Source organism: Sminthopsis crassicaudata, chromosome 3 (assembly GCF_048593235.1).
Source record: "Sminthopsis crassicaudata isolate SCR6 chromosome 3, ASM4859323v1, whole genome shotgun sequence".
Taxonomy (NCBI): Eukaryota; Metazoa; Chordata; class Mammalia; order Dasyuromorphia; family Dasyuridae; genus Sminthopsis; species Sminthopsis crassicaudata.
Window position 1 is genome coordinate 541,344,028 of NC_133619.1, and position 25,102 is coordinate 541,369,129.

Sequence of the window (25,102 nt, forward strand, 5' to 3'; positions counted from 1 at the left end):
GGAAAAGTTAAGAGAGTTGCAAGAAGAAATAGACAGTAAAACTATAATAGTGGGAGATCTCAACCTTGCACTCTCAGATTTAGACAAATCAAACCACAAAACAAACAAGAAAGAAATTAAAAAAGTAAATAGAACATTAGAAAAACTAGGTATGATAGACTTTTGGAGAAAACTGAATGGCAATAGAAAGGAATATACTTTCTTCTCAGCAGTTCATGGATCCTATACAAAAATAGAACATATATTAGGACATAAAGATCTCAAAATTAAATGTAGAAAGGCAGAAATAATAAATGCCTTCTTCTCAGATCACAATGCAATAAAAGCTACATTCAGTAAAAAGTTAGGGGTAAATAGACCAAAAAGTAATTGCAAACTGAATAATCTCATCTTAAAGAATGACTGGGTGAAAGAGCAAATTATAGAAACAATTAATAATTTCACCCAAGATAATGAAAATGATGAGACATCACACCAAAATCTGTGGGATGTAGCTAAAGCAGTAATAAGGGGAAATTTTATATCTTTAGAGGCTTATTTGAAGAAAATAGAGAAAGAGAAGGTTAACTAATTGGGCTTGCAACTTAAAAGGCTAGAAAAAGACCAAATTAAAAACCCCCAACCAAAAATTAAACTTGAAATACAAAAATTAAAAGGAGAAATCAATAATATTGAAAGTAAAAAAAAAAAAAACTATTGAATTAATAAATAAAACCAAGAGTTGGTTTTATGAAAAAGCGAATAAAATAAATAAACCTTTGGTACATCTCATCAGAAAAAAGAAAGAGGAAAATCAAATTATTAGACTTACAAATGAAAAGGGGGATCTTTCCACCAATGAAGAGGAAATTAGAGAAATAATAAGGAGTTACTTTGCCCAACTTTATGCCAATAAATTTGATAACTTAAGTGAAATGGATGACTTCCTCCAAAAATATAGGCTTCCTAGATTAACAGAGGAGGAAATAAACTGCTTACATAGTCCCATTTCAGAAAAAGAAATAGAACAAGCTATTAATCAACTCCCCAGTAAAAAATCCCCTGGACCAGATAGATTTATATGTGAATTCTACCAATCATTTAAAGAACAATTAGCCCCAATGCTATATAAACTATTTGAAAAAATAGGGAATGAAGGAGTCCTACCAAACTCCTTTTATGACACAGACATGGTACTGATACCTAAACCAGGTAGAGCAAAAACTGAGAAAGAAAATTATAGACCAATTTCCTTAATGAATATTGATGCTAAAATCTTAAATAAGATATTAGCAAAAAGACTTCAGAAAATCATCCCCAGGATAATACACTATGATCAAGTAGGATTCATACCAGGAATGCAGGGCTGGTTTAATATTAGGAAAACTATTAGTATAATTGACCATATTAATAATCAAATTAATAAAAACCATATGATCATCTCAATAGATGCAGAAAAAGCATTTGACAAAATCCAACATCCATTCCTACTAAAAACTCTTGAGACTATAGGAATAAATGGATTATTCCTTAGAATAATCAGGAGCATATAATTAAGACCTTCAGTAAGCATAATATGCAATAGAAATAAACTGCAACCTTTCCCAGTAAGATCAGGAGTGAAACAAGGTTGCCCACTATCACCATTACTATTCAATATAGTACTAGAAATGCTAGCCTCGGCAATAAGAGCAGAGAAAGAGATTCAAGGAATTAGAGTAGGAAATGAGGAAATCAAACTATCACTCTTTGCAGATGACATGATGGTATATTTAGAGAACCCCAAAGACTCTGCTAAAAAGGTATTAAAAATAATTCAAAATTTCAGCAAAGTGGCAGGATACAAAATAAATCCTCATAAATCCTCAGCATTCTTATATATCACCAACAAAATGCAACAGAAAGAGATACAAAGAGAAACTCCATTCCAAACAAATGTTGAGAGTATAAAGTATTTGGGATTCCATCTACCAAAGAATAGTCAGGAATTATATGAGAAAAATTACAAAACACTTGCCACAAAAATAAAATCAGATTCAAATAATTGGAAAGACCTTCAGTGCTCTTGGATAGGCCGAGCGAATATAATAAAGATGACAATACTCCCCAAACTAATCTATTTATTTAGTGCTAAACCAATCAGACTCCCAACGAAGTATTTTAATGACCTAGAAAAAATAACAACAAAATTCATATGGAAGAACAAAAGGTCGAGAATTGCAAGGGAACTAATGAAAAAAAAATCAGAGGAAGGTGGTCTAAGTGTATCTGATCTAAAGCTATATTATATAGCAGCAGTCACCAAAACCATTTGGTACTGGCTAAGAAATAGAACGGTAGATCAGTGGAACAGATTAGATACAAAGGACAAAAAAGGGTATATCTATAGCAATCTAATCTTTGACAAACCCAAAGATACCAACATTAGGGACAAAAATTCATTATTCGGAAGAAACTGTTGGGAAAACTGGAAATTAGTATGGCAGAAATTAGATATGGATCCACACTTAACACCATATACCAAGATAAGATCAAAATGGGTCCATGATTTAGGCATAAAGAATGAGATCATAAATAGATTAGAAGAACAGAGAATAGTCTACCTCTCAGACCTGTGGAGGAGGAAGGAATTTATGACCAGAGGAGAATTAGAGATCATTATTGATCACAAAATAGAAGATTTTGATTACATCAAACTAAAAAGTTTCTGTACAAATAATACTAATGCAAACAAGATTAGAAGGGAAGTAACAAATTGGGGAAATATTTTTAAAAGCAAAGGTTCTGACAAAGGTCTCATTTCCAAAATATATAGAGAACTGACCCTGATTTATAGGAAACCAAACCATTCTCCAATTGATAAATGGTCAAGGGATATGAACAGACAATTCTCAGATGATGAAATTGAAACTATTTCCACTCATATGAAAGAGTGTTCCAAATCACTACTGATCAGAGAAATGCAAATTAAGACAACTCTGAGATATCACTATACACCTGTCAGATTGGCTAAAATGACAGGAACAAATAATGATGAATGTTGGAGGGGATGTGGGAAAACTGGGACACTGATACATTGTTGGTGGAGTTGTGAAAGAATCCAGCCATTCTGGAGAGCAATTTGGAACTATGCCCAAAAAGTTGTCAAACTGTACATACCCTTTGACCCAGCATTGCTCTTATTGGGATTATATCCCAAAGAAATACTAAAGAGTGGAAAGGGACCTGTATGTGCCAAAATGTTTGTGGTAGCTCTTTTTGTTGTAGCTAGAAACTGGAAGTTGAATGGATGTCCATCAATTGGAGAATGGTTGGGTAAATTGTGGTCTATGAAGGTTACAGAATATTATTTCTCTGTAAGAAATGACCAGCAGGAGCAATACAGAGAGGCTTGGAGAGACTTAAATCAACTGTTGCTGAGTGAAATGAGCAGAACCAGAAGATCACTGTACACTTCAACAACAATACTGTATTAGGATGTATTCTGATGGAAGTGGAAATCTTCAACATAAAGAAGATCCAACTCACTTCCAGTTGATCAATGATGGACAGAAATAACTATACCTATAGAAGGAACACTGGGAAGTGAATGTAAATTGTTAGCACTACTGTCTATCTACCCAGGTTACTTATACCTTTGGAAGCTAATAATTAATGTGCAACAAGAAAATGGTATTTACACACATATATTGTATCTAGGTTATATTGTAACACATGTAAAATGTATGGGATTACCTGCCATCGGGGGGAGGGAGTGGAGGGAGGGAGGGGATAATTTGGAAAAATGAATTAAAAAAAAAAAAAAGGAATACAGAGTTAATAGTGGTACTGTTATGTCAGAGGATGTGGCATACTTTTAGAGTTACTTGGGCACAGTTCTAAATTCCTCTTGAGAATGGATGAATCAGTTCACAATGACAACAAAAGGACATTAATATCTCATTTTTTTCCACTTTCCATTCACCTTTATAATTTCCCTTTTCCATCCTATTAGCCAACTTAATAGATATTTGAGAGTACTTAAGATTTGGTTTAATTTGTATTTTTCTAGTAAATAGTGAGAACATTTTTTTCAAACAGCTATAGATGGCTTTGGTTAAGTCATACAAAAACTGCTGATATCTTTTGATCATTTAACATTTGGAAAATGGCTGTCATTTCTATCCAGGGTCGCCACTCTACATGTTGAAAATGCAGTCTTTTTTAGAGAAACTTGCTTAAAAATTTCTTTTCACAATTACTGTTGCTAGCTGTATTTCCTCTATTTATTCTATTTTCTCTTCCTTTTTATCCTGTTCTTCAGGAGTTTTTTTTTTTTTCCTTCTTCTGACTACTCTCATCCTCCATGGCCTTTACCTTCTAATATCTACCCTTCTCCCTCACCTTTCTGTTGTCTTACTTCCCTATAGAATAAGGAGATTTCAATACCCAAATGAGTATGTGATACTCCCTGAGCCAATTCTAATGAAAGATTTACTCATTGCTATTTGCATTCCCTATCTCCAGCAATGTAATTTTTTAAAATAGCATTTCAAGTTTTTTTTTTTCCAAATACATTAAAGATAGTTTTCAACATTCATTTTTGTTAGACTTGGTGTTTCAAATTTTTCTCCCTCCATTTCCTACCCCCTCCCAAAGACAACAAGTAATCTAATATAGATTAAACATGTGCAATTCTTTGGAGCTTATTTTCATATTTGTCATGCTGTGTAAAAAAAAATCAAATTAAAAATAAAAAAAAAAAAACATGAAAAAGAAACAAACAAACAAAGCCCCTTCCCTTCAAGGAAATGCTATGCTTTCATCCATATTCATTCTCCATAGTTCTCTCTCTGGATGAGAATGTCATTTTTCATCTCAAGCCTATTGGAATTTTCTTGGATCATTGCATTATGAGAAGAACCAAGTTGATCATAACATAATGATACTATCTACAGTGTTTTCCTGGTTCCACTCACTTCATTCAGTTTATGTAAGCATTTCCAGGCTTTTCTGAAATCAGCCTGCTCATCATTTCTTACAGAACATGATATTACATTACATTCATATATCCTCTGATTTTAGAATACCTGGATCATTTTTCTTGATAATTCCTTAAAGGATGATTTCTAGGCTTTTTTCATCATGTCTTTCATGGGAAAGTCCTTTTAAAAAAAGTTTATTGTATCTATTTTCTAGTTCAGTTATTTTCTCAATGAGATATTTCACATTGTCTTTGTCTTTTCTTTTTTTTTTTTTTTTTTTTTTTGGTTTTGGTTTATTGTTTCTGGACTTCTCATAATGACATCAACTTCAATTTGCTCAACTGTAATTTTTAATGAATTAATTTCTTCACTGAGTTTTTGTACCTTTTCTATTTTATCAATTCTACTTTCTAATGAGTTATTTTTTTATTGATTTTTGTGCCTCTTTTTTGATCTAGTCAATCTTGTTTTTTAAGGCATTCTTCTCTCTTTTTTTTTAACTCCATTACCATTTCTTCTAGTTTTTTTGTTTTTTTAAACTGTGTTATTTTCATCACATTGTTTGTCTCCTTTAAATAGCCGTTGACTCTTTTTTTATGTTTTTTTGTATTACTCTTGTTTTATTTTACATTTATTTCTTGTACTTCGGCTTGATTTTCAAAATTCATTTTCACCCCTACAATGATGGGAAACCAGTTCCTATTTTTTTCTGACAGACTTTATATTGAGAAGATAAAAAATTCTCAATTTTTTTCTAAGTATCTTTCATGTCAGTAAAGTAACTTTCTATAATCAACATTTTCCAATTGTTTTTTTTAATCATTTCTTTGTATTTAGCTCTTTGTTAAAATAGAGTTCTGCTTATAAGATAGAGTGTGCATTGTCCCATGTTTCAGTGGGGTCATGCAGCTGCTTTTAGAGATAATTCAAAGACCTAAATTTCCAGTTCTTCCAAAGTGGTATGATATAATAAAGGAGAGGTGTTTCACACTTTTCTGTTTTTTGCCTTGATCTGTGAATGACCACAAGCACTTATTTCTACCCTGGAACTTTGAGAAAGGTCCCTGCTCCCCTATGCTCACAAACTTTGGTCTGCTGGTATTCCTCCTCTTCCTGGGATTAGCACCCAAATCTGTGCATGTGCAATGCAAATAGAATTCTCTCTCAGTGCTAGCAAGAACCCTGCATCTCCTTCAGACCAGATGTTTGATTCCTTTACCAGCTGTGGCTTGAAAGCTGTGGAGACACTTATGACTGCTGATTCAGGCTTGCTTACAATTTGCTGGAGCTAGGATTGTGCTACTGCAGCCTGCCCTAGACTTTGCTCTACTCTTGCCCAGGAGAGATAGCCATTTTCTGCTGATCTTCAGAATTTTCTTGGACTGGAATTTTTTTTTCACTTTCAGTGAGTTCTGGCACTCTAGAATATGCCTCAAGTGATTATTTAAAGGTATCTGGAAGGGTTTGGGAGATAACTCAGAAAGTCCTGCCTTTATTGTGCCATCTTGCCTCTACCTCCTTCCTTGATACTTTTGAACTTTTGTTCTTCCAGCTAAATTTTGTTATGCTATTTGAAGGCACTTTTGTTTTGTTTTGTTTTTTAATAGGAATGTGTGTTCTATTTTGTCAAAAGCTTTTCTGTATTTATTTACATAATGGCTTTGCTATTGATATGGTCAGATACACCAGTAGTTTTCCCAATATTGACCCTGCCTTTCTACTGCCATAAATCCATCCTTATTCTAGTATATTATCCTTATATTTTACTTGATACTATTCTGCATCAATATTAATTTGGGAAGTTGGCCTATAATTTTCTTTTTTCTGTTTTTGCTCTTCCTGGTTTAGATATCAGCACCATGTTTGTGTCATTAAAATTTAAAAATAATGGGAGGACTCCTTTTTTTCCCTAGGTTTACAAAGAATTTATATAATATTGAAATTAATTGTTCTTTAAATGCTTGGTAGAATTCATTTGTGAATCAATCTAGTTCTAATGATTTTTTTCATAGGGAACTCATGACTTGTTCATTTTTCCCAGTATAGGACAACTTTTAAGTAATCTGTGTTTTTTTGGTAGTCTAGTTGTGAATGTTCATCCATTTCACACAAACTTTTAGATTTATTGACATATAATTGGAAAGCTCCTAACAATTTTTTTTAACTTGCTCTTCATTGGTGGCAAAGTCACCCTTTTCATTTTTATGGTATTTTATTTATTTTCATTCTATTTTTAAAAAATAATTAACCACTAGTTAATGCATTTTATTTATTTTCCATATAAAACCAGTTCCTAATTTTATTTCATTGTTTTCCTTAGGGATTTATCAAACTTGGATAGAAAACAGCACTCTAAAGTCACCATTTACTTCTCTCACAAAAGAGTTTATCCACTTATTTCTACACTTATTCCCAATATTCTTTCCCTTCTTTTATTAAAAAGACAAAAAAAATCTATACTGAACCTTCATATTTTATAGTTCGTGAATAGGTGAAATTAAGAAATGTCTGTTTATTGTAACTACTGTATCTTCAATTATAAGGAAACCTTATTTTTCTTCTTTTCAGAGGATTTTGCAGCAACTAGAGCTTATTTCCAGGACACTGAACTTTTTTTTTTTTTTTTTTTCCCCTGAGGCTGGAGTTAAGTGACTTGCCCAGAGTCACACAGCTAGGAAGTGTTAATTGTCTGACACCAGATTTGAACTCAGGTCCTCCTAAATTCAGGGCTAGTGCTCTATCCACTGCACCACCTAGCTGCCCCAACACTGAACTTTCAATGAAACTCACAGCTTTCAATCTCTTATAGGGGAAAACCATGCCCAAAATAAAAATAAAATCAAACCTAAACAAACAAAAAACCCCAAATTTAACCTATAGGTAGGAATATAGATTGGACCTATAATTAAATTTGAATAGGCAAAGTCCCATGAAGAAACTATCTATTAGTACAGAACAAAACCACTTCTGCAAGTTTTGATCTTAGAAAACTGCTTGGAGACTTTCAAGATTAAATAACTTAATGAGTAGTCTTGTTCTTCTTATGAAACCATGTCTTTCTACTGTCATAAATCCATCCTAATTCTAGTATATTATCCTTATGATATTTTATTTGGTACTATTTTATTTACAATTTTTGCATCAATATTCATTTGGGAAATTGGCCTATAATTTTCTTTTTTCTGTTTTTGCTCTTCCCTGTTTAGGTCTTACACTTCACAAGTCTCCCACCTACCCTTAATTAAGTTAATCATAAAATGTTGATTTAAAGGTCTTTCCATAGTGTTTATCCTGATAAATGTTGTGGCATTTTCTGTAAGTAAAGGAATTGCTCATTTGATTTTTTTTCTCTCTCCCTCCCTTCCTTCCTTCCTTCCTACCTATCTTCCTTTCTATCTTCCTTCTTCCTTCCTACCTTCCTTCCTCCTTCCTAATTCTTTTCCTATCTGCCTTTTTTCCTGCCTGTTGTCCAATGTAGCTTTTTTTTTTATGACCTGTTTCCTTAAATTCGCGTCTGTATTTTTTCTTTATTGTTTCTTCCCCTTTCTGTCTTTTTTCTCCTCATAGTTCGATGATTTAGAAACACAAGTTTATGGTACTCAAATAAAGTTTGCAGGTAGACAGGTGGAGCAACAATTATTTATAAAAAGCAAAGTGCTTTAATAAGCTCTCAGATTACAAATACAAGAAAATAGAAATTCAACCTCTGTCCTCAGGAAGCTTATATTCTTAAGGGGTGTAACAATATTCAAAGGGTAACTGAAGAGGGTGTCAGGAAATGGAATGGAGTCTAGAAAATTAGGAGGTAATCCAGGAAAGGAATGATATTTGAGTGGCTTAGGCCTCACTACAAAACAGAGGCCCCAGGAAAAACTCTTAGGGAAAGAGAGTCTGACCTGTCAGAATGATGTTCCACTGTGAGAAAGTCAGATGCCCTAAGTTGACAAAAAAAAAAAAAAAAAAAAAAAAAAAAGTTTAAAAAATTACTTCCAGGAAAAAATCCATATTGGATATATCCTTAAAACTCAGACTGCTGTCAAGCAACAGCTAGTCTAGGAAAAGGTACCAAGCTTTTATTAAAAGAAAAATATATCTATCTATTCATTTTTGGCTCTACTACCTTTTGTTGATTGAGCTAATGGAGGTTTAAGAATGATGGCTTGTCAGGTACTACTGCTGTGCATTACAACATTTCCCCAGATTCTAACAATGCTATGGTTTAGTCACATGCTCTCATTTTAACATTCTGCCAGAGAACTGGTGATCATTTTGAATCATATAGAGGACAAAAGACATAAATATTTAATGCATAGGACTGAGAAAACTTAGAATAAAACAAATATTTTGAAAATGAAGAAGTTGGAATAGTGTTAGAAATAAATTAAATTCCAGACTTATTAATAGGAAAGCTACAAATCTGTACCTCTTATGAACACCTCAGCTGTGACTAAAAGAGACAAGTGTTTTAAGTGACTTGCACCATTTGGTCTAAGTATTTTGTCTTCTCTGTATTATTAACCTAAATAGAGGGTTAAAGAAAAAATACATGCTTATGATGGCTCTATGTCCCATTTCGGATACTGGGTACAGAGTTCTCAGAAAGATAGAGATAGGAATGAATAAACATTAAAGGATGTATGTATTGGTTTCATTTTGACCAGGAAATTCTGGGTGGAGAAACTCCTTGGGCCAATACAAATTGCTTCCTTTTCTGAAATTTATTGTATTAAAGACTTGCTTAGCAATATGCAGTTAAATAATTTGCTCAAAGTTAAACAGTGTATTTTTTTCAGAGACAAGCTTAAAGCATGAAAAAAAATTTCAAAAACTTGAAAGATCCTGGCTTTGAGGCTGGTTCTGCCTGTGCTGAGTTGGCAATCCCTTTTTGAAATGGATATTTTTTCCAGTGAATTTGATCCAAAAACACAATTATCCTGGATAAGCTAGATGGGATAAACAATGGTTTTCTATTTCAAGTAGAGTAATCTATTGAGTAAATGATAAGACATTTTTAACTTTAATTTCTTATTATACATATGCATATGTATGCATGTGTACACAGATGCACACGCGCACGCACACACACACACACACACACACACACACAATTTTGCCTTAATTTGCTGGCCAGAACTACTGGCAAAGAGACTTTATAATGTCATGGGGTTAATTGTCTTAATAAAACAATAATATCTGCTGCCAGAAAAGAAGGCAAGAAAAGTAAGAATAATTAATATGCCTACTCCCAAAAGATCTCTCTGCCTTCTAAGTTAGAGCATGCTCTGCCTATTGAACCCTGCCCTGCCAAGTTTATCTCTCTGGCTTCAATGTCCTTTCCTTGGTTTGTAATGATGTTCTCTCCTATTCATCCTTCTCTAGTAGGGGTATCTTCTTCAGAGACATTAAAGATATCCAGCACTACTGGAATTTATTTTTGCCATCCTGTTCCCTGGGTGGGACATCTGTGTTACAGCTTGATATCTCTAGGAAGCTGAGTCTGCATTATCTGGTTGGCAGAGACTAATATCTAATTCTAAGAGAAGCAGCTTGTTGTGATGGAAAGAACATTGGAACTGAAGTAAGAATAACTGGTTGCATTCAATTCAATTTGTCTCAAAGAGGATAGAGCTGAACTTAATATCAGGAACACCTGAGTTTAATTTCCATTTCTAACACCTTTTGAATGAATAACTCAACTAAGTCACTTGACTTATCAGTGTCACATGAATCTCTCTATGGTCAAAAATTGTAGAAAAGTTGATTTTCTGTTATGATAGGGAAATTGTTTCATGGGAAATTTCTTATATAATTTGAAATATATATAAATGCAATTTAAAACATATGCATATGAAATTATTATTAGTGAGGTAATTAATGAGTGTACAAAAAAGAAAGAAATTTTAGAGATCCATCATGGCTTCATCCATCAATGATGGATCATGTCAGAATAACTCCATTTCCTTCACCTCCTTAATTCTTTTTGTACAGATCAAAGTAATGCTCTAGATAAAATTCTCTTACATTTTACCAAACTTAAACTCTGGTGAAACAAAAACCAATATGGAAAACAGTTATGGTACTTGCATCTTATAGAGCTGCCTATATTTTTACGTAAAAGTAAATAAAAATTGAAACAAAAGAATAAAATGAACTAAAGGACTTAGATTAAGACTTATAGTTCAGGTAGGCTAATAAATATTTAATAATTACTTCCTAGGGGGTGTATGAATGAGACATTTTAAGTTATTACATTAGGTTCATTTCAATAATAAAACATTAATTGATTAGAAAGAACATTTTCTAGAATCTCTAGTTTGAGAATTATTTGAGTCCTTTTCTTTTTTATTGTTGTTTTAATATTTTATTATTTCCTCCAGTTACATATAAAAACATTTTTCAATTTTTTAAAAAGATTCTGAGTTCCAGATTTTCTCCCATCCTCTCCACATACCCTTCCATTGAAAAGGTCCTTATAAAGTCATGCAAAACATTTTCATAAATGGTGTTGATCTATAAGAAACTATTAATAGGATAATTTAAAGACCTGGAGAGACTTACATGAACTGATTCTAAGTGAAGTGAGTAGAACCATGATAACATTAGTTTAAAGAAACCAACAAGTTTATATGATGATCAAATGTGATGGACTTGTCTCTTTTCAAGGAGAGGTGATTCAGGACAATTCCAATAGACTTGTGATAGAGAAAGCCAGCTACAAATAGACAGAGATATATCAGGACTGAATATGGATCACAACATAATATTTTCACCTTTGTTGTTGTTTGCTTGCTTGTTTGTTTGTTTGTTTTTTTCTATTTCATTTTCCCTCCTTTTGATCCAAGTTTTCTTCTACAACACAGCAAATGCAGACATATGTTTAGAAGAATTGTGCATGTTTAACTTATGTTGGATTACTTGATGAATAGGGGAAGAATGAGAAAGAGATGGTGGGGAGAAAGATTTGGAACACAAGGTTTTCCAAGGGTAAATGTTAAAAATGATTTTTGTGTGTATTTTGAAAAGTAAAAAGCTATTATTATAAAAATAAATAAACACTTTCCATAGAGATAATGTTGCAAAAGAAAACAGATCTTACCCACAACTATTTTTCTCTTAAGAAAAAACAAAGTGAAAAAATATGCGTCAGTCTATATTCATACACAATCAGTTCCTTCTTTGGGTATGGGAAAAATTTTTCACCATAAGCCCTCCAAAGTAGGCTTAGATTTTTGTATTTTTGAGAATAGTAATTCATAGTTGATCATCTCCCAAATTCAAAGTAATTCAGAGTTGATCATCCCCCAACTTTGCTATTACTATGTACAATGTACGTTTTACTTTGTTTGAGATCATGGGGAGAGGAACTTCTGACCAAAATGTTGGAGAAGAGGCACACATCTGCTTAAGCTTTGCATTTTCTCTCAGAAAAATCTCATGGCAAAATTTGGAATTAGTGCTTGACTGAAAAAAAAAAAAAAAAAAAAAAAACACAAATAATTACCAAGAGAAGAGATCCTCAAAAGTCACCAGAAAAGGTTTATTTTTGATTGTGAGTGGGGATGGTTTTAGATTGGGCACAAATTAAAGGCAAGTAGCTGCAGTACAGCACAGTAAGGCAGGTAGCTCATAGCTAAGCAGACCTGAAGGGGGTGGGATGTGATCTCAGCCTTTTCTGTGAGAGAGCTTTAACACAGTATTGGCTTCTTTGCCCTGGTAGCAATTCAATGGACAAGCAGAGAAACTAAAAACACAGGGGGTAAAGACTATCTCCCTGAAAAGCTAGCTTCTCTCAGGACCTGGCCACACCCACCCAGAGTGACTCAGCAAGTTCTCAGAGTCTTAGAGCAGAGATTCAGTGCAGCCATTGCTGTCCTGCTACTGCCTCACTGCTGCCCCCCCTCAGTCTGTAGAGGAAGCTCTGTAATACCATCCACCACCTCCCCCCCCAAAAAAAAAAAAACAGACCATTTGTTTTTCTTGTTAGTTTGTTTTCTTTGACTCTTCTTTGACAAAATGAGCAAAAAAATAAAGTGCACTCTAACCATTGATAGCTTCTATATGGATAAAGAGTAGACTTTAAATCCTGAGGAGACTAAAAACAGACTGTCCCAAACGAATTCCCAAAGGAGTATATCATCTGTCCTCAACACACAAGACTCTCATAGAAGAAATTAAAAAGACTCTCACAAGAGAGCTAGAAGAAAAATGGAAAAAGGAAAGGGAAGCTTGGCAAGAGAGTCTGGATAAGTCACCCCACTCATTTAAAGATAGAGTGGATAAAGAAATCAAATCCTTAAAAAACAGAACTAGTGAGTTGGAAAAAGAAAATAGCTCTCTAAAAATAAAATTGGCAACATGGAAAAAAAATCCATAGAACAAAACAACTCACTTAAAAACTCATTTGGACAATTAAAAAAAGATATAAAAAAGTGAGTGAAGGAAATACTTCATGGAAGATCAGAATCAAAGAAATGGAATTGAATGACTAGAGGAGATACCAAGAATCAGTCAAGCAAAACCAAAAAAAAAAAAAAAAAATGAAACAAACAGAACTGCCCAGATGTTATATTTCTGCTATAAAGATATATAAAGAACACATGTATACATTGTTTTAGGAACTAGAGGTGGAAAGGAAATTGTACCCAGAAAAGGGTAAAGTGGGGTACTACATCTCATGAAGAGGGAAAGGAAACTTATTATATCTGAGAGAAAGAATGGAGGGGGATGAACATAGTGTGTATTCTATTGGCTTTAAGAGAAAAATATTAGAAATATTTGATTCATAGTGAACCTCTCACCTTATTGAGAAGTGGGAGAGGAAAAGTGAAAAGGGAAGGAGTAAAGTAAACAGAAGGGCAGTTTGTGGCAGCCCTCTTTGTAGTGGCTAGAAACTAGAAAACGGATGGATGCCCATCAATTGGAGAATGGCTGGGTAAATTATGGTATATGAATGTTATGGAATATTTTTTCTATAAGAAATGACCAGATGATGTTGAATGATGTCTGTAGTTACTGCAAATTATGGACTTTGCAATTGAGATTTCACAAGATAAAGGATTAACAGAGAAAATTTTGGCTAAACCTATTAATTCCTCTGCTGATTACAGATAAAAGGCTGAAACTATTAATATTCTCTTTTTTTTGGAAAATGAATATCAATATTTCCACATTGCTTCAGAAACAATTGTAAAATGAAGTTTTATTATGAACTAATAATAAAGCAGCATCGTTTATTGGTTTGGGGACCAGTTTAATTGATATTAAATGCCCCAAATGTAGAACTTTTACCAAAGACTTGTCCATTTTAAAGCAAAATGGGGAATGAAGGGACTTTTGAAATACCTACTGCAACTAATAGTGGTCCCTAATTGATATATACCAAAGCGTTTGAGAACTTCATCCAAACCTACTTTAAAGCATTATGTACAATTAAGTTGTTACAGCATAATTCTATTGCCTAACTGTTGGGTCCGTTTTCTTGAGCTCGTGATATACCTGGAAAATAAATTAAACCTCTTTTGTAAGTCCATAATAATAAGTGAAAGGACTATATGCAAGTAAGATCATATTATATAAAGGGGTAACTTGAAACTCCAAGAAATCACTTAATGTATGTTTTTATATGCTTGTAGCAAACCGATGTTCTAGTTATGTTGTTTTGTAGTAGCTCTCAATGGTTTTATGTGTTAAAGAATTTCATATGTTAAATGGAAATTGTTTTTAAAAATGTAAATATTTGAGTTTATGTAAGCATGCATGTGTGCTAATGTCACCTACGTTTAAGTTTTTGTGTATAAATATTAATATGCAACTTTTTTGTTTAAAAATTTCTCCTAAATATTAGCTGCTTACATTACATTAAAGAAAAGAAAGAAAGAAAAAGGCATCAACAGCAAAAAAAAAAAAAAAAAAAAAAAAGAAATAACCAGCAGGATGAATACAGAGAGGATGATAATATTCCATTAAAATCACATAACTCAATTTATTCAGCTATCCCCCAATTTCTGGACATCCTCTCAGTTTCCAATTATTTGGACTGAAAAAACAGCTTTATTTTTATAAAAATAGTTTGTTGTTTTTTTTTTCCTATAATCGTTTTTGGGAAATTTAAGCCAAATAGTAATATTAAGTAATTTTATATGCATGATTTTATAACACTTTGCCATAAATCATATCTATTTATCATTTATCTATTGGAGAATCTCTCTCTTTTTTTTTAATTTATTTTTCCAAATTATCCCCTCCCTCCCTCCACTCCCTCCCCCCGATGGCAGGTAATCCCATACATTTTACATGTGTTACAATATAACCTAGATACAATATATGTGTGTAAATACCATTTTCTTGTTGCACATTAATTATTAGCTTCCGAAGGCATAAGTAACCTGGGTAGATAGACAGTAGTGCTAACAATTTACATTCGCTTCCCAGTCTTCCTTCTCTGGGTGTAGTTATTTCTGTCCATCATTGATCAACTGGAAGTGAGTTGGATCTTCTTTATGTTGAAAATTTCCACTTCCATCAGATACATCCTCATACAGTATTGTTGTTGAAGTGTATAGTGATCTTCTGGTTCTGCTCATTTCACTCAGCAACAGTTGATTTAAGTCTCTCCAAACCTCTCTGTATTCCTCCTTCTGGTCATTTCTTACAGGGCAATAATATTCCGTAACCTTCATATACCACAATTTACCCAACCATTCTCCAATTGATGGACATCCATTCAACTTCCAGTTTCTAGCTACAACAAAAAGAGCTGCCACAAACATTTTGGCACATACAGGTCCCTTTCCACTCTTTAGTATTTCTTTGGGATATAATCCCAATAAGAGCAATGCTGGGTCAAAGGGTATGTACAGTTTGACAACTTTTTGGGCATAGTTCCAAATTGCTCTCCAGAATGGCTGGATTCTTTCACAACTCCACCAACAATGTATCAGTGTCCCAGTTTTCCCACATCCCCTCCAACATTCATCATTATTTGTTCCTGTCATCTGAGCTAATCTGACAGGTGTGTAGTGGTATCTCAGAGTTGTCTTAATTTGCATTTCTCTGATCAGTAGTGATTTGGAACACTCTTTCATATAAGTGGAAATAGTTTCAATTTCATCATCTGAGAATTGTCTGTTCATATCCCTTGACCATTTATCAATTGGAGAATGGTTTGGTTTCCTATAAATCAGGGTCAGTTCTCTATATATTTTGGAAATGAGACCTTTGTCAGAACATTTGCTTTTAAAAATATTTCCCCAATTTGTTACTTCCCTTCTAATCTTGTTTGCATTAGTATTATTTGTACAGAAACTTTTTAGTTTGATGTAATCAAAATCTTCTATTTTGTGATCAATAATGATCTCTAATTCTCCTCTGGTCATAAATTCTTTCCTCCTCCACAAGTCTGAGAGGTAGACTATTCTCTGTTCCTCTAATCTATTTATGATCTCATTCTTTATGCCTTAATCATGGACCCATTTTGATCTTATCTTGGTATATGGTGTTAAGTGTGGATCCATATCTAATTTCTGCCATACTAATTTCCAGTTTTCCCAACAGTTTCTTCTGAATAATGAATTTTTGTCCCTAATGTTGGTATCTTTGGGTTTGTCAAAGGTTAGATTGCTATAGATGTACCCTTCTTTGTCCTTTGTATCTAATCTGTTCCACTGATCTACCAGTCTATTTCTTAGCCAGTACCAAATGGTTTTGGTGACTGCTGCTATATAATATAGCTTTAGATCAGGTACACTTAGACCACCTTCCTCTGAGTTTTTTTTCATTAGTTCCCTTGCAATTCTTAACCTTTTGTTGTTCCATATGAATTTTGTTGTTATTTTTTCTAGGTCATTAAAATAGTTCCTTAGGAGTCTGATTGGTATAGCACTAAATAAATAGATTAGTTTGGGGAGTATTGTCATCTTTATTATATTCGCTCGGCCTATCCAAGAGCACTGAATGTCTTCCCAATTATTTAAATCTGATTTTATTTTTGTGGCAAGTGTTTTGTAATTTTTCTCATATAATTCCTGACTATTCTTTGGTAGATGGATTCCCAAATACTTTATACTCTCAACATTTGTTTGGAATGGAATTTCTCCTTGTATCTCTTGCTCTTGCATTTTGTTGGTGATATGTAAGAATGCTGAGGATTTATGTGGATTTATATTGTATCCTGCCACTTTGCTAAAATTCTGAATTATTTCTAATAGCTTTTTAGCAGAGTTTTTGGGGTTCTCTATATATACCATTATGTCATCTGCAAAGAGTGATAGTTTGATTTCCTCATTTCCTACTCTAAATCCTTGAATCTCTTTCTCGGCTCTTATTGCAGAGGCTAGCATTTCTAGTACTATATTGAATAGTAATGGTGATAGTGGGCAACCTTGTTTCACTCCTGATCTTACTGGGAAAGGTTGCAGTTTATTTCTATTGCATATTATGCTTACTGACGGTCTTAAATATATGCTCCTGATTATTCTAAGGAATAATCCATTTATTCCTATACTCTCAAGAGTTTTTAGTAGGAATGGATGTTGGATTTTATCAAATGCTTTTTCTGCATCTATTGAGATGATCATATGGTTTTTATTAATTTGATTATTAATATGGTCAATTATACTAATAGTTTTCCTAATATTGAACCAGCCCTGCATTCCTAGTATGAATGCTACTTGATCATAGTGTATTATTCAGGGGAGGATTTTCTGAAGTCTTTTTGCTAATATCTTATTTAAGATTTTAGCATCAATATTCATTAAGGAAATTGGTCTATAATTTTCTTTCTCAATTTTCGCTCTACCTGGTTTAGGTATCAGTACCATGTCTGTGTCATAAAAGGAGTTTGGTAGGACTCCTTCATTCCCTATTTTTTCAAATAGTTTATATAGCATTGGGGCTAATTGTTCTTTAAATGTTCAGTAGAATTCACATGTAAATCCATCTGGTCCAGGGAATTTTTTCCTTGGCAGTTGATGAATAGCTTGTTCTATTTCTTTTTCTGAAATGGGACGATTTAAGCAATTTATCTTTTCCTCCTCTGTTAATCTAGGAAGCCTATATTTTTGGAGTAAGTCATCCATTTCACTTAAGTTATCAAATTTATTGGCATAAAGTTGGGCAAAGTAACTCCTTGTTATTTCTCTAATTTCCTCTTCATTGGTGGAAAGATCCCCCTTTTCATTTGTAAGACTAACAATTTGATTTTCCTCTTTCTTTTTTCTGCTCAGATTTACCAAAGGTTTATCTATTTTATTCGCTTTTTCATAAAACCAACTCTTGGTTTTATTTATTAATTCAATAGTTTTTTTTACTTTCAATATTATTGATTTCTCCTTTTAATTTTTGTATTTCAAGTTTAATTTTTGGTTGGGGGTTTTTAATTTGGTCTTTTTCTAGCCTTTTAAGTTGCAAGCCCAATTAGTTAATCTTCTCTTTCTCTATTTTCTTCAAATAAGCCTCTAAAGATATAAAATTTCCCCTTATTACTGCTTTAGCTACATCCCACAGATTTTGGTGTGATGTCTCATCATTGTCATTATCTTGGGTGAAATTATTAATTGTTCCTATAATTTGCTGTTTCACCCAGTCATTCTTTAAGATGAGATTGTTCATTTTGCAATTACTTTTTGGTCTAATTTACCCCTAACTTTTTACTGAATGTAGCTTTTATTGCATTGTGATTTGAGAAGAAGGCATTTATTATTTCTGCCTTCCTACATTTAATTTTGAGATCTTTATGTCCTAATATATGGTCTATTTTTGTATAGGATCCATGAACTGCTGAGAAGAAAGTATATTCCTTTCTATTGCCATTCAGGTTTCTCCAAAGGTCTATCATACCTAGTTTTTCTAATGTTCTTTTTACTTTTTTAATTTATTTCTTGTTTGTTTTGTGGTTTGATTTGTCTAAATCTGAGAGTGCAAGGTTGAGATCTCCCACTATTATAGTTTTACTGTCTATTTCTCTTGCAACTCTCTTAACTTTTCCTTTAGAAATTTAGATGCTATACCACTTGGTGCATATATGTTTAGTATCGATTTGGCTTCATTATTTATGCTACCTTTCAGCAGGATATAGTTGCCTTCCTTATCTCTTTTAATTAGATCAACTTCTGCTTTTGCTTGATCTGAGCTAAGGATAGCTACCCCTGCTCTTTTGGCTTTACCTGAAGCATAATAGATTCTGCTCCAACCTTTTACCTTTACTCTATATGTATCTCCCTGCTTTAAGTGTGTTTCCTGTAGGCAACATATTGTAGGGTTCTGATTTTTGATCCAGTCTGCTATCCGTCTCCGTTTGATGGGATCGTTCATCCCATTTACATTTACAGTTAAAATTACTAATTCTGTATTTCCTGCCATCATATTATCCCCAGATTATGCTTTTTCCCTTGACCCCCCTGAACCCCTTCCCCAATATTCAATTTATAGACCCTCCTTGTGACGCGCAGCCTTCTTTTTTTTTTTTTTTTTAGTATTCCTCCCCCCTCCCTCCACGTCCCTTCCCTTATTCTCCTTTTCCTTTTCCCTTTTCCTCTCCCCCCTTTTAATGAGGTGAGAGAAAATTCTCTGAAAAACAAATATGACAATTATTTACTCTTTGAGCCTCTTCTGATGAGAGTAAGATTTACACAATGATTCTCCCCCTCTCTAAATTCCCTCAGATATGGTGTATTTTCTATGCCTCTTCCTGGGATATAGTTTCCCTCTTTTTATCACTCCCTCCCTTTTTTCTGATACTACCCCCTTCCCTTTACTACACCCCCTCCTTTTTTTTTCTTTTATATCAGTAAAATCAAATTATCCATGCATACTTTCTATATACCCACAACAGAGTTACAGTTCTCAAGGTTTCTGTGTACCTTTTTCTGTTTCTCTTCAGTCTTGTGGAAGTAGATCAAATTTTTGTTTAAGTCTGGTTTTTTTTCTTAGAAACATATGGAATTCCTCTATTTCATTGAATGACCATCTTCTTCCATGGAAAAAGATGCTAAACTTAGCTGGGTAGTTTATTCTTGGTTGCAATCCTTGATCTTTTGCCTTTTGGAATATCAGGTTCCAGGCCCTTCTATCTTTTAATGTGGAGGCAGCCAGATCTTGTGTGACCCCTATTGTGGCACCTTAGTATTTAAATATTTTTTTCTAGCTGCTTGCAGGATTTTCTCCTTTGTGTGGTAATTCTGCAGTTTAGCCACAATATTCCGTGGTGTTCTTTTTTAGGGTCTATTTCAGAAGGAGTTCGATGAATTCTTTCAACATCTACTTTCCCCCCTGTTTCTATTATCTCTGGACAGTTCTCTTTGATAATTTCCTGTAAAATGGAATCTAGGCTCTTTTTTTGGTCATAGTTTTCAGGAAGTCCAATGATCCACAGATTATCTCTCCTAGATCTATTTTCCAGGAATATAGATTTTCCCAGTAAGTATTTGACGTTATTCTCCAGCTTTTCATTTTTTTTTGTTTTGTTTGATTGATTCTTGGGTTCTCAATAAATCATTCATTTTTTTTTGTTCCATGCTGACTTTTAAGGAGTTATTTTCTTCATTCACAATTTTTAGTTCTTTTTGTAAATGCCCAATTTCATTTTTAAATGAGTTATTTTGCTCTATTGAATTTTTTTCCATTTCCCTAATTTTTTTTTAGAATTATTTTCTTTTTCCAATTCAGAAATCCTATTTTCTTGGGACTTTTTTTATCTTCTCCAATTCAGAAATCCTATTTTCTTGAGACTTTTTTATCTTCTCCAATTCAGAAAACCAAATTGCCTGTGATTTTTTTTACCTTTTCTAATTCATTAATTTTGTTTCCCTGCATCTCCTGTGAATTCTTTATTTTTTCCAACTCCAATTGCATAGCTTCTCTTTCCTTTCCCCATTTTTCTTCAAACTCTCTTAACTTTTTAATAGTGTCTTCAAGAAGCGAGTTATGTGATGGGGGGCAGGAATCATTCCCTTTAGGTTGTTATCTGCTGACTCTCTGCTGTTAACATCATCGGGGTTGGATACCGGCTCTTTCTCTGTGTAGAAGGAATCTATGGTTTTTTTTTTTGGCGTCTTGCTCATACTTAAAAAATCTTTTGGGGTCTGTCCCTGGGTTAGGAAAATATTTATTTATTTCTTTACCAGCTTCCTCCCAGACCGGATGGATGCAGCAGCCCCCGTGTCTGAGCTAAGAGAGAGCTCTGGGAGAGAGTTCCCCACCCCCTCCCTGGAAGTGCCTCAGAGGTGACCAGCACTGCCGTGCCCTGAGGGCGCTGTGTTTTAGAGGCTTCCCTAAGGTTTGAGACTGAACTTTAAAGGCGACTCAAAGCCTAGCCTATGCGTCATGGTGGGGCATGGATGTCTGCAGCAGGTAATGTGAAAAGCCCCTGCACTCAAACTGGAAGTGTCTACCAGAAACCACAGTCCCTAGTTCAAAGGTTCTGCTTCTCTGGGACTTCCGTTCCACAACTCCAGCCTAGCCAGGCACTATGAGTTACTGCCCCGCCCACTCTTCAATCTCTTAACTACCCTGAGGTGAAAGCCTAGATTGCCTATGTCGGCCACACCCACAGTGCCGAGATCTGCTGAGTCACCCCCGGGATCCCGGAAGATCCAATCTGGTTTTAAATTTTAAAGTTGCTTAGATTTCTCTTCTGAACTGCTGTATTATAAGCAGAGAAGAGCTAACAGCCTATAACAGATTCTTTTATCTCAGTGGATTCTCTGATTCCAGAGCTTTCCCCAGCGCGACCGGCGCAGTGTGCCACTACCCCACTGTCTGCGCTGGCCTCTCTTCTTCCTCCCCTGGGAGCTGACCTTTCCTGTTGAAACTCCAGATTCTCTTCAGCTGGTAAGTCGTGCTTCCAGTCCTTGTGGATTCTATCAGTCCAACGCTATTTCTGAGGCTGATTAAATTTAGTTGGTTGTGAGGGAAGAAAGGAGCTTACACAGTAACGTGTATCTTCTCTGCCATCTTGGCTCCGTCGGAATATCTCTTTTTTTAAAAATAAATTTGACTCAATACCCTATACATTTGAGAAATTAGACCTTAATCAGAGAAACATGCTTCAAAATTTTTTCATAATTACTATTGCTAAATGTACCTCTCCTTTATTCTTTTCTCTTTTTTCTTTCTCCCTGTCTTTTCATAAAAGTGTTTTGTTCCAGACCTAAACCTCCCTCAGAGTGCCCTCTATTCTATCATCCTCCTTCAAGTTATCCCTTCCTCTCCCTCTTTCTAACAGGATAAGACAGATTTATAAACCTATTTTGAGTGTCTATGTTATCTCCTCTTTGAGCTAATTGTGATGAGAATAAAGTTAACTGACGACCCTGTCTCCTCTCTCTTCTCCTTCATTATAAAAGCTTTTATTTGACTCTTTCATGGCAGATAATGTACAATGTTTCATCTCGCCCTTTCCCTTTATCCCAGTTTAATCCTCTCTCATACATTTAATTTACTTTATTTTTAGGTATTATTCTTTTTGTATGAACCAATTTATGACTGTTAATCTTTGGTGACTACCTTTCAAAGAACTCTCACTTGTGATTCTAAGAAGGTATAGCATGAGCATTAAGAATAAACCATTAAGGAGGTGTGGAGCCAAGATGGCAGAGAAGATACAGGAGAATTTCTAAGCTCTCTTTTTCCCTCAATACCAACTAGTTAAATCAGCCTCAAAAATAATGCTGGACTGCTAAAAACCACAAAGATTAGAAGCACAACTTACGAGATGAAGATAATCTGGAATTTTGACAGAAAAAGTCAGTCCCAAGGGAAGGAAAAAAAAAAAAAAAAGACCAGCACAGACAGGGTTGAACTAGGGGCTAGCACACTTTACCAAACAGGCTGGGGAGAACTCTGGAATCAGAGAAGCCACTGAGATAGAGGAATATGGCATAGGCTGATAGCTCTTCTCTGCTTATAAAACAGCAGATCAGAAGAGAAATCAAAGCCACTTTATAACAAAAAGCCAGAAAATATAATCAAACCAAACCAGAAGTGACCTAACACCTATCTTGGCACAGCTGTGCAGCTGTCTTCTGCTGTCCAGGGCTTTTCCTTCAGGCATTTAAGAACCTGAACAGCGGGTGACACAGCCTGGGGCAGCCTCTAATCCACATAGTGTGGGACTCAGCCTAAGGCAGTGGAATTCTCCTAGTAACGAAACTCCAGCAGCAGCTGAATTCCCATAGCAGTGGAACCTATGCAGCAGGGACTGTGCTTTCTGGGCAAAAACTTCCGTTTTGAGCTTGGGGCTTTTCCCATCAGCTGCTAATATCCACAGCCCCATGGGAGGGTTTGGCTGGTGTTTGTGAAGCTTTTACTGTTCAGCCTCTAGTCTCAGGGCAGTTGCTAGGCCACACAGTGGAGGTCCTTCACTGGGCACTCTTCGCAGTGCAGCCATGCTAACCACCTCTGAGTCATTTCCAATGGGGGAGGAGAGAGACTCTCTCCCAGAGCTAGCTAGTCTTAGGATTGCTACATCCTATCCCCGGTCTGGGAGGAAGCTGGTAAATTTCCTACACAAGGTCAGACCGCCCACTGTGTTTTAACCATGAGTACGAAACTGAAGAGAACAACTGACATCTTCTATACAGAGAAAGAGACGGTATCCAACCCCAAAGAGGCTAACAGCAGAGAGTCTCCAGATAACACCCTAAAGGGGAATGATACCTGCCCCCCCCATCACATAACTCTCTCTTAGGAGAGACTATTAAAAAGTTAAGAGAGATTGAAGATAAATGGGGAAAGGAAAAAAAAAAAAAAAAAAAAAAAAAGCTATGATAGAGAAAAACAACATCCTGAAATTTGAGTTGGAAAACATAAAGAATTCACAGGAGGTACAGGGAAACAAAATTTGTAAATTAGAAAAGGTTAAAAAATCACAGGAAAGTAGGATTTCTGAATTGGAAAAGATAAAAAATTCCCAAGAAAGAAGGACTTGTGATTTGGAAAAAGAAAATAACTCACAAAAAAAAAAAAAGAAAAGAAAAGAAAAATTGGTGACATAGGAAAAAATTCAACAGAGCAAAATAATTCATTTAAAAACTCAATTGGGCATATACAAAAAGAACTAAAAATTGTAAATGAAGAAAATGACTCATTAAAAAACAGGATTGAACAAATAGAAAAGAATGATTCATTGAGAAACCAAGAATCAGTCAAACAAACAAACAAACAAACAAACAAAAAAAAAAAAACAAAAACAAAAAACATGAAAAGCTAGAGAAAAAGGTCAAATATTTACTGGGAAAATCTATAGACCTAGAAAATTGATCTAGGAGAGATAATCTGAGGATCATTGGACTTCCCGAAAACTATGACCAAAAAAAGAGCCTAGATTCTATTTTACAGGAAATCATCAAAGAGAACTAATAGAAGAGATAATAGAAACAGAAGGGAAAATATGCATTAAAAGAATTCATTGCACACCTTCTGAAAAACACCCTAATAAAAGAACTCCATGGAACATTGTGGCTAAGCTGCAGAAGTATCAAACAAAGCAAAAAATATTGCAAACAGCTAGGAAAAAAACAATTCAAATATCAAGTTGACACAATAAGAGTCACTTAAGTTCTGGTTGCCTCCACATTAAAGGATCGAAGGGCCTGGAAACTGATATTCTGGAAGGCAAAAGAACTAGGATTGCAAACAAGAATAAATCACCCAGCTAAGTTTAGCATTTTCTTCCATGGAAGAAGATGGACATTTAATGAAACAGAGGAATTCCATTTGTTTCTAAGAAAAAAAAAAAAAAAACAGACTTAAACAAAAAATTTGATCTACATCCACAACAATCGAGAGAAGCAGAAAAAGGTAAAAAGAGCTCTTGAGAACTGTATCCCTGTTGTGGATATAAAGAAAATCCACATGAATAATTTGACTTTACTGATATAACATAAAAAAGAGGGCAGTAGTATAGGGAAGGGGATAGTATCAGAAAAAGGGAAATGAGAGATAAAAAGCGGGAAACTACATCCCAGGAATAGGCATAGAAAATTTACCACATGTGAGGGAATTTAGAGGTGGGAAAAACATTATGTGAATCTTACTCTCTTCAGAGTAGGCTCAAAGAGTTAATAATTGACATATTTGTTTTTTCAAAGAATTCTGTCTCACCTCAATATAAGGGGGGAGAGGTAAAAGGAAAAGGAAAAGAGGAATAAAGGAAGGGAACA